Source organism: Apteryx rowi, unplaced genomic scaffold (assembly GCF_003343035.1).
Source record: "Apteryx rowi isolate R43461 unplaced genomic scaffold, aptRow1 scaffold_177, whole genome shotgun sequence".
NCBI classification, from domain to species: domain Eukaryota; kingdom Metazoa; phylum Chordata; class Aves; order Apterygiformes; family Apterygidae; genus Apteryx; species Apteryx rowi.
In genome coordinates this window covers 1,174,208-1,190,880 of record NW_020448052.1, presented here as the reverse complement: position 1 = coordinate 1,190,880, position 16,673 = coordinate 1,174,208, and the positions used below count along the sequence as shown (strand labels likewise).

Sequence of the window (16,673 nt, the reverse complement as noted above, 5' to 3'; positions counted from 1 at the left end):
GTTGCCAAGTAATTTTAACTGGTTTAGACTGACTCAGGGAACAACTGCCTTGCACTACGAGCAGTCCATTCTCACCTCATACCTTCCTCACCCTCAGGGAGCCGCTGTTGAGAAGTTACGCACCTAGGCCTTGCTACTGATAAGCAGTAGGAAACTCATTCTCAGCAGAGAAACAGCAGGCAGCCATGGAGCACCCAAAGGAAACCTCCCTCCAGGGTACGAGTAGAGCTGTGGCAGGCGAGGACAGGGGAGGAAGGGTCCCATCTTGAATTTCTTCTTGTTTGAAATCATTTCACCAAGATCGTATCCATGTGGGAAGGCTTGGTTAGCTCTAACCTGGCCACTTCCTACTGAACCCTTCCATAATAGCTACATAACAACAACTCCCACCGCCACCACCCAATTCTTTTCTTCCACCAGTTCTTTCAAAAATTCACATGATGTGCCCTAGGCAGGGCTACTGCACTGGTAGAAGTAACAGGCAATATTCTGCTCAAATGCTTTCACTAAGACAGCTGCGGTCTTAGTGGCTCCCAGTGGAAGCTGAGGATGTTCAGCACTTAATAAAAGCAAGCCCTCAATTTCCACCCAGAAAGGCAGAATAAATTCTCAAATCCAAGACCCACCCCATCCTTACTATATACATACATACATGTATATCCTCACTACATACACATATATGTATTTGAAATAGAGAAAATAAACTCCAGATATCATTTTCTACTCACGTAACGGTTCTCTTGAGCTCCTCCAACCAGGATGGGAGAGATTGCATTAATATATCCCTAGTTTTATGCTTCTGTCATTGCTATCCCCAAACTGTGTGTCCTTTAACATGGCTACCTGTTGCCACTATTTATCAGGTTGCATAGGAATACACCAGTATGTGTATCAAACTCCACAATAAACCTTACTGGAGAGGTATATTCAGTGGCAAGACTCGTATAATCTTTAAGAAGGCAAACTTTGCCTTTATCGTTGATTTTGCCACACTTCTTTAGAGAGACTGATGTTACTTTGTACATTTTTATGGTCAGGTCTGCTTTTGGGAGTCTGTTCAGAAAAAGAAAAAGTTGTTTGCAATGATTATCACCACTTACTCAGTGAAAAAGTAAGGGGAAACCAAGGAAAACTGGTTTCTCTGATGCTATGGAAGAGTACAGAATAGTAAAATTTATATATTAGTAATAAGAAATAGACAAGAAGGAACTATAATAGGATTTTTTAAACAACATATGATCTCCAATTTGTTCATAATTTTTCTAAAGGGAATGTCAAAGATGTACATGTCATTAAGAGAATGTCAATAAAGATATCATTGCTGGATTATATTAAACAATATGGCTGTACTTTACAAAGGAGCCAAAAATACATACGTGCATATTTTAGTGGGATTAAAGTGTCTATTCTATTTAGGCTTCTACGAAAAATTGTATCCTAAATGATTAACATCTCCTTCACTATTTTAAATAAGTCAGTTCTGAAAGACTAGATTTAATTATGTTTTGGTCTAAAGGCTGGCAGACTAGGAAAGGAAAGACGTAGAAGAGAGAAGGAAAGGGATTACATCTGCCAATCAAATCCACAAATAGCACTACAATTTTTAAGATCTATTGGACCAAATCTTGAGGCCTTTTATTAGGGCAGGTGGAAAAAAAAAAAAATCATCAACTGAGAATGTTCCACATGTAAGGCAGCACTCCATACCTTGCATAATTCAGCTACTGAATACAAACTACCACTTCTAACTCTTTCGGTGTTCAGTTCTTACTATGCATAACATACTCCAGTGCATACAACAGCTTTTTTCAGGGTTTACCGTTGCAAGATGACAAAGTGTCAGCTGTAAGCTATCGCTGAGGAGTCCCCCTCCCCTATAAAGACACCAACCTAAGATTTCACAAGCAAAGGCATGTTCTGTTCTATCACATGTCAGCAGCTATAAACAACAGCCTGAAGGGTTTAATTTTCTCTCCGTAAACAAAGGAAATCTTTAGTCCTGTAGTAGATCTTCCACAAAAACTGTGAATCTTGGCAGCAATAACTTATGCTCCTGCTAAATAAAGTTCCCTAGAAATAAACCATCAAGCTGGAGACATTTATTTGCAAGACAGTTCAGACATCTTCAGACACAAATCATTCACTGGAATATTTTGCATTTCAGACTCCTCTACACATCCAACCAGTGAAGGAGTTTCACCTCAGATTTTAAGCAAGCTGTCATCAATATTCAAATGAAATACAGAACCTTGCTCTAAATTGAATGCAGATTCTTTTAGTTTGCCATTTTAGAAGTATAAATAGTTTGTGGAAGCAACAGTGACATTTGGTAGGTGAGCCTGACTTCATCTCATCAAAAATAAATGGAAGCAGCATTCTTTCATGACACATAACCTCCAGAGAGGACAATAACCAATTCATTTTTCCTGGTGAGAATAGGGATCCTCTCCCCAACAAGTCACAGCAGCACAGTTACCTCCAAGTCAACATTTTACGTGCTCCAGAACCATGCCTAAACACACAGAACGGCATTGTCCACTACTATAATTGTATTGAGGTCAGTGGAACTACGGCTTTTTGCAAAAGTCGCTAGGTTTTCTCATTCACATTTCCAGCCTTCCCTTCCAACTTCCTAATTTCCATTACAAAAGCTTCCTGCTGGAAGAGGAACACTCATTTCTAGTGGTTATGCTTAGATCCTCCATCTTGAAGATAGCAATGTCATGGAGAAATACTGCTGGACAACTAACATTCATAGCTAGAACAGAATAGGCTTTGTTATAAACTCTCACAGAAGATAAATACTTCAGTAAATTTACACACTAACATAGCAAATGCATTTTTTTTTTTAAACCAAAGCAGTGTGATCTTAATTATTCACTCCAGCCCAAGAGAAAAGACAAGTGAATATAGCAGATCTACAGATAGGCTCACTATACGTGTTTAACATAAACTAGCTCAGCATAATCATTGATAACATAACAAGAGCAGAACATAGGCTACCCATGTGAATCTTCTTACACCAGCCATTCTCTTCTCTGTTGAAGTGAATGAATGCAGCACTGATGAATAAGGCTATCTGGAGAAGATAAAACATTTTGCTTTCAGATGCGAGACATGCTGATATGCATGCCAGATGCTAAGTGTAATAATCACTTGCATACCTCATTCTGACCCAAGACTCGTTCTCAAGCAACTCTTATGTTTTTTTTTTTCCTAGCCTACAGCATTCCTCAACCCAAGAGCTTTTGCTTGTTTCTCCTCCTAATCCAGAAGCAAGCAAGAAATGGTGACAAGTACAAGGTACCTGCAATTTGTGATTGTTACCTACTGCTATTCAAAGCTTTTCAGCTGCAGGTTCTTCTCTCAAACCTAGACTCTTCAATGGTAGCAGTGCAATACTCCACACCTGCTGGAAAAGGCTAAATTTACAGCAAATCTGCTTTTTAGCATACAGTAAAGTACCAGACGCAGTGGAATAGGACAGCGCGTGAAGGAGGAAAAGGCTTAGAGACCCTGCAAGGGCCGACAGTTATGTTCCTTGGCCATTCTTTAATCCCAAAGTGTCCAACTGAGAGTAATCACTCTTGTAATGCCCAGTAGCAATTGTTCCAGCACCGAGGAGCATTGCTTCTTCCACTCCTGCAAACAGCACCAAACAGCCCCTGGCCTCCTCCGTGCAGCAGGGCAGGCAGGGAGTACAGCCTTGATAGTTTGCACCAACTTTCTGAGAAGGACACCAGAGGATAATGCTACTTGTTCTCATTGTGGCCTTATTTACACGTCTTTCTACTCACAAGGGAAGCACAACAGTTATAGTATATCTTTGCTCAAATACAGCTATTTTTCCTCCTTCAGTGCTTTAACAATAGGAGAGCATTTGCAAACAGCTTTGCTGTCCTCAATCTGCACACCTTTGCGGCACCCAGGAAGAAAGCTGCTCGCAAGTCTCCTGAGGGCTTCCTGTTTGCTTGCTTTACTATATCTTTATCTTTGTCAGTGTTACCCATCACCAACAACGTGATTTCTAGACTGTCTGCATGGACTGAGCAAGCAGCTAATCCAGACTATAGATACAAGATTTTTGATTAATCCCCACAGTACATTGCAGCAAAAATAAACTGCAATAGCTTTTGAGGGAGCCTGAACAAAATGCACTTCAAGGCAACATCTACATACCGTTTAGAGAAGGACGATTATCCCCCCTTCCCCTCAATCTCACCTATAACAAATGGGAGCATCAGTGCATCTCTAAATGAAAAGAATTCATCTGTAGCTGCCACAATACACGTAGCGGGCACATGGGCATTCATACATTTGGCTGCCATATCTTAGGTACCTCTCAGCAATTTTCTTTTCTTTAACAACCTGAAGCAAATCACCACGCAAGCAGCTTTGCCATTGCAATGCAGCCTATTACAATTTTCTGAAACTTCAGAATAGCAGCAAAAGGAAAACATAGTGGTTTCATGAAAAGAAACCAATATCTTACAGGATTTACTCAGAAAGCATTTGTTCCTCAGAAATAAAATAGCTTTTGTGTTACTCAGAAGACGAGGCAGCAAGTCCTTATGTAAAGAACAAAAGGACAAACAAATAGGGTTGTCTTGCTAATACTGTCAGCCAGGGCTGGCACATGTGATCTACAGATAATAGTGTTTTTATTTTTTAAAAAATAGAAACAATTCAGTTATCTAACAGATTTGTGAGGTTTTTCAAAGGTCTGTCTAAGCATGCCCAAAGCCTATATTTGTCCGTTACTAAATTGCCTTGGCTAATATATACATATTCTTTTAAAATATAACGCATTCTTTGATAATTTTGATTTCATCCTTCCTAGCCCCCATGAATTTATCTTCATAAACTATTCATTTATTTTGATGCAATCTGCTTTTCCTTCAGAAAAGACAAATGTGGAATAGAATGCTGAATCTCAATTTTAAATACTGAAAGGATAAAGCAATAATAAATGAATTCCACCAGTCACAATTCAACTCCCTTTTGTGGGAAGAATCATACTGAGACAAATCAAGAGGTTCCATGGCCTCTCTAAATTGTTTTTCAACATTGTCCTTGAACATCTCCAATTCTTTATTATATATATCAAATCAGATTTCCACTGAGACTGCAAAGGTAGTATGTCATCAGGCTGTAAATCTGTCAAGTCCCTTGGAGACCCTTGGCAACTGCTTTTGTAAATTTAGCACCTCCTTGGAAACTCCTGTTGTGTAAAATCAAAATCATCCTTATGCTCAATGGAAATTGATATACTTGGAGTAACTGAATGCAAATGTGGGAAAACAATCTTCCTTAAGCAGTCCTCTGAGTGTTACTGTGAAGCCGAACCATCAATCCTCTTTTTCAGCCAGCCATGAAGATGAAATTGTACTGTGTGCATCTATGCCCTCTAAGGTGTTACTGCTTTCTCTAGAAGGCTTAAGACTGGGATCAGCACGAGAAAAGGGAAGTCTGGATGATAAAACCCAAGACACTCTCCATTTGGTTGTATTTGAATAAACAGCAAAACTCTTCCTCTATTCTATGAATCTTAGAAGACCTAGATATTATGGGCCAGATTTACAGCTGGTAAAAATTGTTGGTAGTCTGTTCAAGTTACTGACCTATACTACCTGTTTGGCTCACTTTCCTGCTGTCTCTTCAGAAATTTTCATTTTAATCAGCCTGTGTAATCTAGAAGGGAATAATCAGGACATTATCTATATTCAACCCACCAACCATTTTACATGCCAGAGCTTTTGCTTTAGTTTTCCCTTCTGTAATTTTGTGATTTTTTCATCCCTGGAGGATTTTTGGTGGGGCAGGGGAGGGCTGGGGGGCTGTGTTTCTTAGCAGACTTGCACCCCTAAATCTACTTAGGTACAGTGTGTTAATCATATATTATCACTCAGTTCCTACACCTTTAGTATGTTAAACACAATAAATTTACAGAATACTACACATGAAATGCTACACAAGACCTTAACAATCATCAGCAACTTTCAGATTCAGTAGAGTTCAGTCAAGAAAAATCACCTAAGGGATAACATGAAAACTGACAGATTTTGTAACCTAGACAGTTTTCTATAGAATCACAGGAACAGATTTCCTATCTTTCACTTGCGTTTATTATCTAGCCTCTCAAACTCTGCTTGTAGTTTATGCTTCCAGAAGAAAGAAAGTTGAAGAGATATCATACCACATAATCAACCCAAGCCTTTATCAAATGCAACATCATTTTGATACTGAAAATCCTTGGAGCCAATGCAATAGACTCACAGATATCACCACCACAAAATACTGCAAGGGAGACTAAACAGGCTGCTGTGTATATTTACAGATAGCTAGGCACATGCTTCTAGTTAAAGCCTGAGTATTTCTTCAAAAAAAAAAAAAAAAGTCCTTTTCATCCAGAAACAAACAGAAGTGACAAATATTAACTGTGCCACCACTACACGTTCATACAGAACCATATTTACCACCTTGTTACTGTGATGATCCATTTCCAAATGGGTGCTCAACATAAGCCAAAACAGAAGTGAAAACTGACATTCGATTTCAGTCTGCTCACTTTTATCCTAACTGAAAAGAGAGATTTTTGTACCGTGTCTCAAATCTAGTTGTTAAAGCCACTGTGAAACAGGAAACAAAAACCACACCTATCATGTTAGCAACATTTATACTTTATGGGTGACTTCCACTTTTTAATCCAAGCAATCATCTTAAACATTGTCAAATGGCAGCAGGAAAAAAACTAACAGGAGGAAAAGATAAGAACTGTAGAGTACCAATGGGAATATATAATTATGATTATATGCAAATACAATTATGAAAATATAATTGGCTAATCCGTGGACGTCTGACAGGAGGTCCCAGTCTTCTTTTATGTAACAGCTCCAAAGAAGCGATCACAATGCATGAGAAGCACTATTCAAAGGAGGTGTAACAGGCAGGTCTGAGCCAAACTGGTGAATAACAGGCACTGCCAGAGTCAGGCTTTACTTAGGTGGGAATCTTACTGGTGTCTAAGGCCATGTCTAATGTCTAAGTTCAATGCAAATTTTGTTTCAGAAAAAATAAGGATTTGGCCCATGAATTATTACATAACCCTAGAAAATGTTTAAGTGTCACAAAAGAAATGAGAAACTAATGGCTTTAATTAAGAGTATCAGTCCAATGCCACTACTCCCTTACTATGTGATCTATACTACCCAAACCATCAAACAGATCCAAAGCTGGACCTGCTCACATACGATTTCTCCAAATTAAAACTGCATGTTCAGGTTTGGAAAATCATGTCAAAGATGGGCAATCCCCCCTTGACAACAGGCTTCATCTTCCCTCTGCTGACACAACTCTTCCCCCGGGTTGGTGAAGTGACTGGTAACTGTACTCATCCATCAGGGCTGCCAATGTGTGAGATATTTCTCAATCACTCAAATCCCTCCTCAACAAAAAATGAACTTTTCAGCTGCGCACCAGTAAAAACAATGAAGAGGTACACTGGGAAATTGTGATACTGTGCAGACGTCCAGATGACAAGCCATCTATTAAACATTTTCTATAGAGAGTCCAGCTTCAGCAGCACAAGATCATAGGATAAATGGGCCTCCAGAACTGATACTTCAGAGATGCCGTGTTGAAGCTGGTGATGTTGGCACTTCTTTCACCACTGGAAACCTAGACCAAATTTTGATCCATTAGTGCTAGTAAGCAGAGTTTCACAGTATTATCTTTATTTTCATGTGCACACATCACTAAAATCTGGGAATAGATCGCAGCATCAGACTATGGAAAGCACATCCAGCCCTGTTCAGATGGGGATGTACATGACACCCTACACAAGGCATGCACCACTCCCTAAGTCCTTCTGCTGTTACCCTTAACTCAGGGCACTTGACCACAGCACCTCAGTTCTACTTCTTTAAGTCTGATTTGACACAACAATTTGGACACCATCAACCCAACAAGGAAAGGCCAATGAACCTAATGCTACACTAAGTATTTCTGACCCCTTCTTCCCCTCACGCTCGCAAAAGCCAATTTTTCCAAATTAACAAAACCTCTCTGCATTTAATCCAGCTGATAAGCTTTTCTCACTTGCTAGGTAGAACATGCCTTGCAAAGCATGAAATACATAAGGAATGCAAGCAATCTTGCAATCAATATGCAGCACAGATCGCTGCACTACAGCGGTTACATTATCCTGTGTGGCACATGCACTGTTCCCATGGCAACCAGCAGCCTTCCTCCAGCTCCATTATTGCGGCTATTTGAGGCTTTCACGATCTCGGGTGTCCAAGCCATGGCTCAGAGCTACTTTGTGCAAATCAGCCTCAAGAATAGATACAAGAAGAAAAGCAGAAAATACAGCAAACTCTTTTGCTAACCTATAAACAACACTGAAAGCAAAAAGTGGCACAGGAAATACAATTCTGTCAGCTAAGGGGAAGCAGCGCTTATATAACCATCTTCATTAAGTTAAGCAAATATAGGGAGAGTTCACTATAGTCTTAATTCCAGAAAAATTAATAGTCAGCTCAGCGAATTTGCTGGTGGAGAATGGCTTTGTAATTGGCATGAGGAAACAAAATCTTATTGTACATCTATTGTAATATTAATTTCTCTTTATCATTGATATCAGATATATCTTTAGTTTAAAAATATTTGCATTTGTAACTATCTGCAAAACAGTTCAAGTGAATAACTTAGATTTTTGCATTTTCATACTGTCTGATGAAAATTTTAAAGGGCTATTATCAAAGTTCATAATCTTTATAGTATAATCTACATTTGGTTAATATAAATTGTCCCCAGACACTTTGAGAAAGCTTTCTCTATCAATAACACCATATTTCCTTTTTTGTATTTAGGCATTTCCACATCAAAGCATTACAGCAACCTCATTATGCTTTGCACGGCTTAATACAAAGTTTCTCTTGGTCACCAACCAGGGAATTTCAGGCAGAAAATAAATAACCTTATTTATTAAAGCAGCCCTTGACAAATCACCCCTAAGTTGCTAGCTAGAGGTTTTATCCCTGTGAAGTACACATGGGTCAGTAAGAACAGAAACGCTTTGAAGTTGGAGGGCTTCTAAAGAGAAACAGTAAAGTAAATAAAGAAGTCACTATACTAGCAAATGCCCGTATTATTGACAAAGGAGTCTCCAACAGGCTACTGACCACAGCTGATCTCTAGCTGCCTTTAAGCTGAATTGCGCTCAGCACATTTTCAGGCAGGACAGCAACGTTCCAAGTGTCTTGGACCCAATCTGTCCTCAGCCACGCAGGCCACGTTCCGGGTCAGGTCAGGCACCTCTGTCGCTGTTGAAGGTAAGCAAGGTCAAAAGCTAGGTCAGTTTTCAGCAGCGACTCCTCAGTGGTGCAAAATGAAACAAGCTTGTACTGCTCTTAAAACCACTCCTTTCTACAGGGCCCCACAAACACTGCAACAGAGAAAAGCAAGGCGATGTGTGTGCGTGGGGTCCGTTCAGGAAGCATCCAAGCATCGGGACCAACAGAGGCCAATTTCTCGTGGCCTCTGTGAGCAGCTGGCATAGCAGCTACCATGAGGCTTGCTAAGTAGGAGTCTTTCTCCCTTCTACTGCAGCCATGCTCTAGCTCTCAAGCGAACACTGTGTCCTAAACTCGAGCCCAGCTGGGCCCCTGGCAGGTCACAGCAGCCTGTTCTTTCAGGCTGGAGAGCTGCAGTTCAGGGAGTATAACTGATGCTATATTTGAAGAAGGATTTTTCAGCCCCAAGTGCTACATATTTAAATGACACTTTAGGTTCTACAGAAAATAACAGAGAAGTTTCCACTGCTGGTAGATAAATATGCTAAGCCTTGGGGAGAAGTATATTTAAAAAGACATTACTTGTTCACAGCTACTGTCATCATCGTACATGGCGCTGTTTGCGGCCCGAGAGCCTCCCGACCCAGGCGCACAGCTTGTGCCCACACCTCAGTGTTCCTGCAGCTGGCAAGCGCAACCCACTGCTCAGCCAACCATGCACCCCGTATCAGTCTCCAGGCTGACACTGCCTCTCCAAATAGAGGAGCTCATTTCAGGAAAGCAAGGAGAGCAAGATTACTACCTGAGAATGTAGCCTGCATAAGGTTTAAGTATCTTTACATTTTAGGTCGGAGGCATGTTGCTGTTCAGCTCTTGGACAGATTCTGGTTCACTCATGTTTGACAGATAGTTAAAAAAAAAAAAAAAAAAAAGGAATTAAGTTCAACACATTTATATCACTTAAACCCAAAGAAGCTTAACATTTTTTCATCATACAGTTTTTTTGCTATTAAGGAGTTTGCAAGAGAAAACAGCATGGAATTTTTCACCTATCCCTTCACCTTGGAACCTCTGCAATAGGTTTTCTTGCTCATGGGACTGCAGAACTCAGTTTTTATAAAAGAAAAAGAAGTCTTCGATGAGATAAAGACATGATCCAGGAATGCTTAATCTGTTCCTCCTTTCCTCTTGTGCTTCAGCTCAGACATGGCCACTTGCTTATGGTTCAAATACAGGTCCTCTGTCACACCATTGTATAGGACCAGGAAGGTATATGACTAAGATGGGAACTGCTGGGTCATCTCAGATCTCCCAGCAGAGGAAGAAACAAACCAGTAGACACAACTGGGGAGGATGGCGCTGAGTTACCTTGAGACCCATCTGCCCAGCTAGAGATGTTCCATCACGCAAGAGAGGCAAAATCGTTGAGGAGTCATATTCTTTTAGTAATATTAAAGCACAGTTCAGATAATCCCAGTTAATTTTAATTTCTGAAGGTTAGATAGTCCTAGAAATTTTCTCTAATTGCATATTCCTCAGAATAGATGCCTCTGGTTGCTCTGTAATCAAATCATAATTAAAACATCTGTGTCATTTTATCTATCCCTTCCTGCTATTTGTAGCACTTACAGAACGCAACAAAGATGCTGCATGCAAAATTGCCAGTATCGAGGTTCATCATCAGTGCAGTAATAGGGATTTGTGGTAGTGTGGCTTTGCGAGCGTCTCCAGAGTCAAGGAAGAGAGAAACATACTGAACAGTGCCCCCTTTTTGTAACCACAACTGGAGGCCAGGTTGTATTCCTATTTTATTTATTTATTTTTAAAACAGCTGCCTCATTTCATCTCAGCTCCACTAAGAAAATAGTCGTACAGTGGGGAAACAGAGCTGTTGCAGCTAGAAATTTTAAGGGATGTGTTAAATAGGAATATCTCCTTGACAGAGGAAAATGGTTTCTTATTAAGCAGTGTATCTGTGGTCAGACTGAGTCTCCACTACAGGAGGGGGGAAAAACCAAACCAAAAAGAAACAAAACAAAAACAAACAAACAAACAAAAAAAAACAAGCAAGCAAATCTAGTTCCCCAGACACACCACAAAACCCCCCAAATTTTTAGCTAATTAATCCTAGGGCTCAGATTGGTGAAGAGATGGTGGCATGTTCCCTTTACTTAAATTACATTTCAGGAGAAAGGCGATTCCACAAACTGCACCAACCCTGCATCTACCCCCAAAACCCACCCCTCAGAAGTTGTAGAAATGCTGAGCAAAATTCTCTGGGAAAACAGCTGGCATCTTTGAATCTTGACCTTAGCTTTCTCCGTTTTACTTCAGAGAGGAAAAATAATGGATTTTCTTGCATAAGCAGAACTCAAGATCAGACTGAGACAACTTCCTGATGCATTTTTAGTTTGTGTTTACTGATGAAGTTAATAGATCAGTAATGGTCTGAAGAAGTGTATTTTTCAAATAAAACTTTCTAAGCTAGCCAATTTCTGGCTTCTGCTCTTAGGTCTGTGATGTGTTCACCACTGACAGGACTTTTTCTTGCTTTCTCTTGCCCTAGATTTTGGTCTTGTTGCATGATTTTGTAAAGCTATAGGATAAGCCTAAACTCTGCAGGCATTACTTGGGAAGCATATGAAAATAATTGGAATGAGAAGTACTGATTTTTCACAGTTCTGTATGCTTTTCATGATAGTATTCGTTGTAATTAAACATTCAAACAATTAGGCATACTACTAAACTTACTTCACACAGAAGAGATTTAACTTATACAAAGGCTATTCTAAGACAGTATTTCAGACTGAAAAAAAATCTGCATTAAGCTTGCTAATGACATATCACATCTCTTAAAATAGAAAAACTTGAATAAAGATATAAATTAAAGTTTTCAAGTTTAACACTAATCATTCTTAAATAACTTCTATTTCTGGACAATTAATTCTTTCAGAAATGACTTTGAGCTGTAAAGGGATTTTGGAACAACTGATACCTAAATACATTTAACTGAAGTCTTAAATAGAGAGTCTTTTTATACCTAACGTTATACCTAATAGGTAATGTTAGCTACCAGCTTGTAAGGCCTACATCTGGACTTGATTTTTTTCCCTGTCACAGTGGCATATCAGAATTTCTACAAACACCAGACTTTGGTGTCTCCTAAGTGATTACTCAAAACAGTGCATCAATCGCAGCCGAAGTCAAAGGACTTGCACCACTTATGCCTTGTGGGTTCCCTGTAGCATCTTTTGTATGGAAGAGCTGTAATTAACCCAATACAAAGCAGAATTATTGTGAAAAGTGTTTTTCTGCAAATTCAAGTCTGATCACAGTAGCAACATGGAAATAACAGAATTCAAATTTAAATGTTTGTTCCCCTGGGGTAAACCCAAATGTGCTAAAGTTCCAGCTACACTAGTGCAACCAACAGCAGCATTTAGCCCCTGACCTGCAGGTTACACCAGCTTTGTTGTGGATGTGGTCAGCGCCTGCTGTATTAGTGGGTTTGCATGTCGGCCACGTCTTGAACAATTATAAAACAAACACCACAGGGTTTCTTGGAAACTAACAATTTGTTGTTCACGTTACATTGTGTGATTTGCCTTCTTCAAATTTCCTTACAAAGGAAAGGAGGATACAATACATACACACATAAGTGTATTTTTTTTATGATTTTACTTCGTAGCAGATTAGGGACCAAACCCCGTCTGCATTCTGGAAACACACTCTGAAGCTGGCAGAAATTTTCCAATCAGTAAAGCAGACTCAACTACATCTGGATCTTCTCATCAGGTTACCTTCCAATTAACTGAACAAAAACACCTTTCTAATATCCAACTGCTGGTGTTGCCTTTATATTTTATATACATAATTTTCCCCTTTAAAACATAAATCAAAAAAAAAGAAAAAGCAACAATCCACTTGATATTTCATTCTATTCTCACACAGAGCTTATGACAAAAACCCATTGGGTCTGAAATGCCGGCTATCCTTTAACAGTCAAAACGATGCTTCTGGAAGTAGAACAGAGCACCTCAGTCACTAGAAATTCTGAAGCTTCTCCACTAGTTTTTAACTACCACATAAATCACTGGTGATCTGAAGGCAGCCTAGCCTTAGAGTAGGTAACAGATATTCAGAGATTGCACTCCTTACTGCTATCTGCACAACAAGAGTCTTTGCTGCCTTGTCCTTTGTTTTACTAAGCCACCGCAACAACTGACCTTGTCTTTTTAAAATGAGATCTGTCGCGACAGTGGAAGCGTTCAGTGTCTTTCCCTATTTGTCCATGTCTGCGCTGTCACCGCCTGTTCAAAAGGTCAGGACTGCAGCATCAACCTTCCGTTACAAGCGTTCGGAAAGGCTTTGAAGTGCATTGCTTTCTGCATTTTATGTAACCAAATGTGCCACCATATTAAAAGCACAACCATGCAAATGTCACAGATGACTGTCTAACATGCAGTTGAAAGGCAAGATATGTCCCCAAGTCCTAATTCATCCTTCATTTCCAACATTCAGTGCAAGCATGAATTACAAGAAATCACGGTAAGCAGAAAATCCTACGATAACTTGAAAAGAAATTGTCACCAAGAATTCTCTTCAGAGAGAACTTTCCCTCCACCCCCTCAAATCACTTGTTCATACTCGATTCATTCCAGAAAGAATCTAAAACTTGTGGAAATTTGTAACCGCACATAGGATGGTGAGCGCAGAATTCTTAAAGATTACTTAGAAATTTCCTTTTGACATCAGTAGCTTGGATTACATTCACACGGTGAATAGATTCAAATACAGAGTCAAAAGCCTCTGCCCCCACCACCTTCCTACTTTGCTTGTTCACAGTCCTGACGTTCAATTACTACTCTGGTATACTTAACAACGCCATTAATGCTGCAGTACTTTAGCAATAACAGAGGTGTCACATCAGCAGACAGCATTTTCAGTATACAAATTAACTACCAACTGCTCCACGTTAAAAAAAACAAAAAACCCCCCAAAAACACTATCTACTTTTGAAACTTGTATCAACTCACAATATTCTTCAGGATTTGTGGCTGTCTAAGAATCAAATGAAACTGGTGTATACAGCCTCTGAATGTTATCTTACAAGAGACAGACTCAGCTTTTAACTTTATCCAAATGAAACTACCCATTAAAACAACATTTATAAGGCAAACATAAAATTCACTTCATTTCTCCCTTTTCACACACCAGTGAAATAGTAAGGAAATTTACCCACAGAAAACATTAAAACATAAATAGTCATATTAAGATTATTTAAAACTTATTGCATATAAATATGTTCACAATAAAAATGTTTAACATGAAAACAACTGCCTAATAATTATGCAGAGCCAGACTCATATGAACATACACATGATAAAAAACAACTGTTAAAAACTAGCAGTCTACGCTGATCATCACTGAATGATATCATTCGTACCTTTAATCTCTGAAGAAAAACAAAATGTCAATTTTTTATAGATTCTATAAACTCTAAAGATTTAGAGCTCTGCTGACACAGTGAACTTCCTGTAACAATATTCATTGTTACAATGTAGCAAACTCATCAACAGTTAAAGCACACTACCTAGCTAAGAAGAAGGAAAAAAAAAAAAGCTGTCAGTTCTTAGCACAATATTAACATGGCAATTTCTGACAGGTTTCACCCATTTTCCATTATAGCTGAAATTTATTTTGGTAACTGAAGGAAGATACCAGTTTATAGTTTCTTTGTTCCCCTCCCACCCTGCCCCACCTAAGTATTTAGATTCACACACGTTAAGCGACTTGATCCTTAGAAGTGCTGAAGTTCCACATACCCAAGCAAAGTCAGTATGAGCAGCTTAAGCTGAGCACCTTTGCAATTCAAGTCACTTCAGTGCCTGCATGAGAATTTTAGAACTCTGAGCTTTAAATCACTGTCCTTCATTTCTAGATTTCCACAGAAAACATCAGCCACCAAGGTCCCCAGCTTTGGATGAAGCCAGGATCAGCCACTGTCCCTTTAATGTTCCACCTTGTCTCCAAAAGGAATGTCTTTTTACTAGAATTCAGTGCGATTCACTGGAATTTGCCAGGCAGGTCAGGAAATCCCCTGAAGCAGAGGAAGAATATTAAAGAGATGAGACATGTATATCAAATCTCATTACTGTTCTCTTATGAGAATCAATCAAGTGAAAGGACGTGGTGATGTCATTATGACATCATTTACTTTGGGATTAGAAATTCATAGCTACTTAGCAACCAAAACTGTCCAATACAGAAGTAAGGATTCAACAGAAGATGATAACATCTGACCCATTTATTGTAAGATAAATATTTCTGTCAGTTGTTTTCTCAGGACTTCATGAGCCTTAACACCATTGTTTCAAGTACAGAATATTAAATATGAAGCACTCTGCCTGAACCTCTTTTTTATTGTCACTACTCGGTTACATTATTCTTCCCCCCAAAAGCTAACATGTGTGTTCCCTCACAGCTATCCTCCTTTTCACCATTTCTATAAATACAAATATAATAGGAGTATAAATACAAATACAATATAATTACAAAATAAAAATGCAAAGTGAAAGAGCTTGTACTTTATTAAAAGAATAACTACAATCTCTACTAGAAGGTCAAACCTCTCAAAGTCTAGAGTAATTGCATAAGAATACGAGCTTAGAAACCATACTCATTTCAATAAACCAAGCTAAAACATCTCGCTGATGAGCTCCAGTATCTCTCAGAAATTCCAACAAAAAACAATTAAAGTCCAAAGCTTTGTGCATGAAAAGAGAATTGGTCATGCTGCTTCTGCAGCGATTTCTGGGTCCTGAAAAGGAGTTGATGCCCAGAGTCTACTCCTGACCTGATTTTCTTTAAAGTTTACTCATCTCCGTTGAAAATATAGTTTAAATGAGTTCTAAAGCAACTGAGCAAAGATAACACACGGACTGGAATTATAAATAAGCCTTTAAATCCATTACCAACAAGCTGGAAATACAGTACCGGACCGACACTTCAACGCTTTCAAACCGGTGCTCTAACACAGACCGAGAGCACGGAAACGCTCAGACTTCACGAGAAAGAAGGGAGAAAACACTGCATCTCCCGGAAATAACTTTTTATTACGACGAGGCGGTTAAAGATCTTCACCGAAACGGGGCCCCCGCCTTTGCCGAGCGCAAACGCTCCGGGACGGGCCCCAGCGCCGCCCCGCCCCCCCCCCCGCTTTTCACTAGAGCCCCGGCTCCCCTCCCCCACCGGGGCCGGGACCGGCCGGTCCCCTCACGGCTCCCCCACCCCCTCCCGGGGACCGGGACCGGCCGGTCCCCTCACGGCTCCATCCGCCTCCCCAACTTTTCACGAGAGCCCCGGCTGCCCACACCGCGC

At 39.7% G+C, this 16,673-nt stretch overlaps 1 protein-coding gene across 2 annotated transcripts in view; it reads right to left on the bottom strand.

Moving 5' to 3' along the window:
* The window catches only part of SLC6A1 (solute carrier family 6 member 1), a 69,014-nt gene extending 52,696 nt beyond the window's left edge, over nucleotides 1-16,318 (bottom strand). The window contains exon 1 of one of the 2 annotated variants that reach the window (XM_026061185.1): nucleotides 16,268-16,318. The gene's annotated coding sequence lies outside the window, so the exon portion shown is untranslated. The remainder of the gene's footprint in view (nucleotides 1-16,267) is intronic. The other variant, XM_026061186.1, reaches the window with a different exon arrangement.
* Between the last annotated feature and the right edge of the window lie 355 nt (nucleotides 16,319-16,673).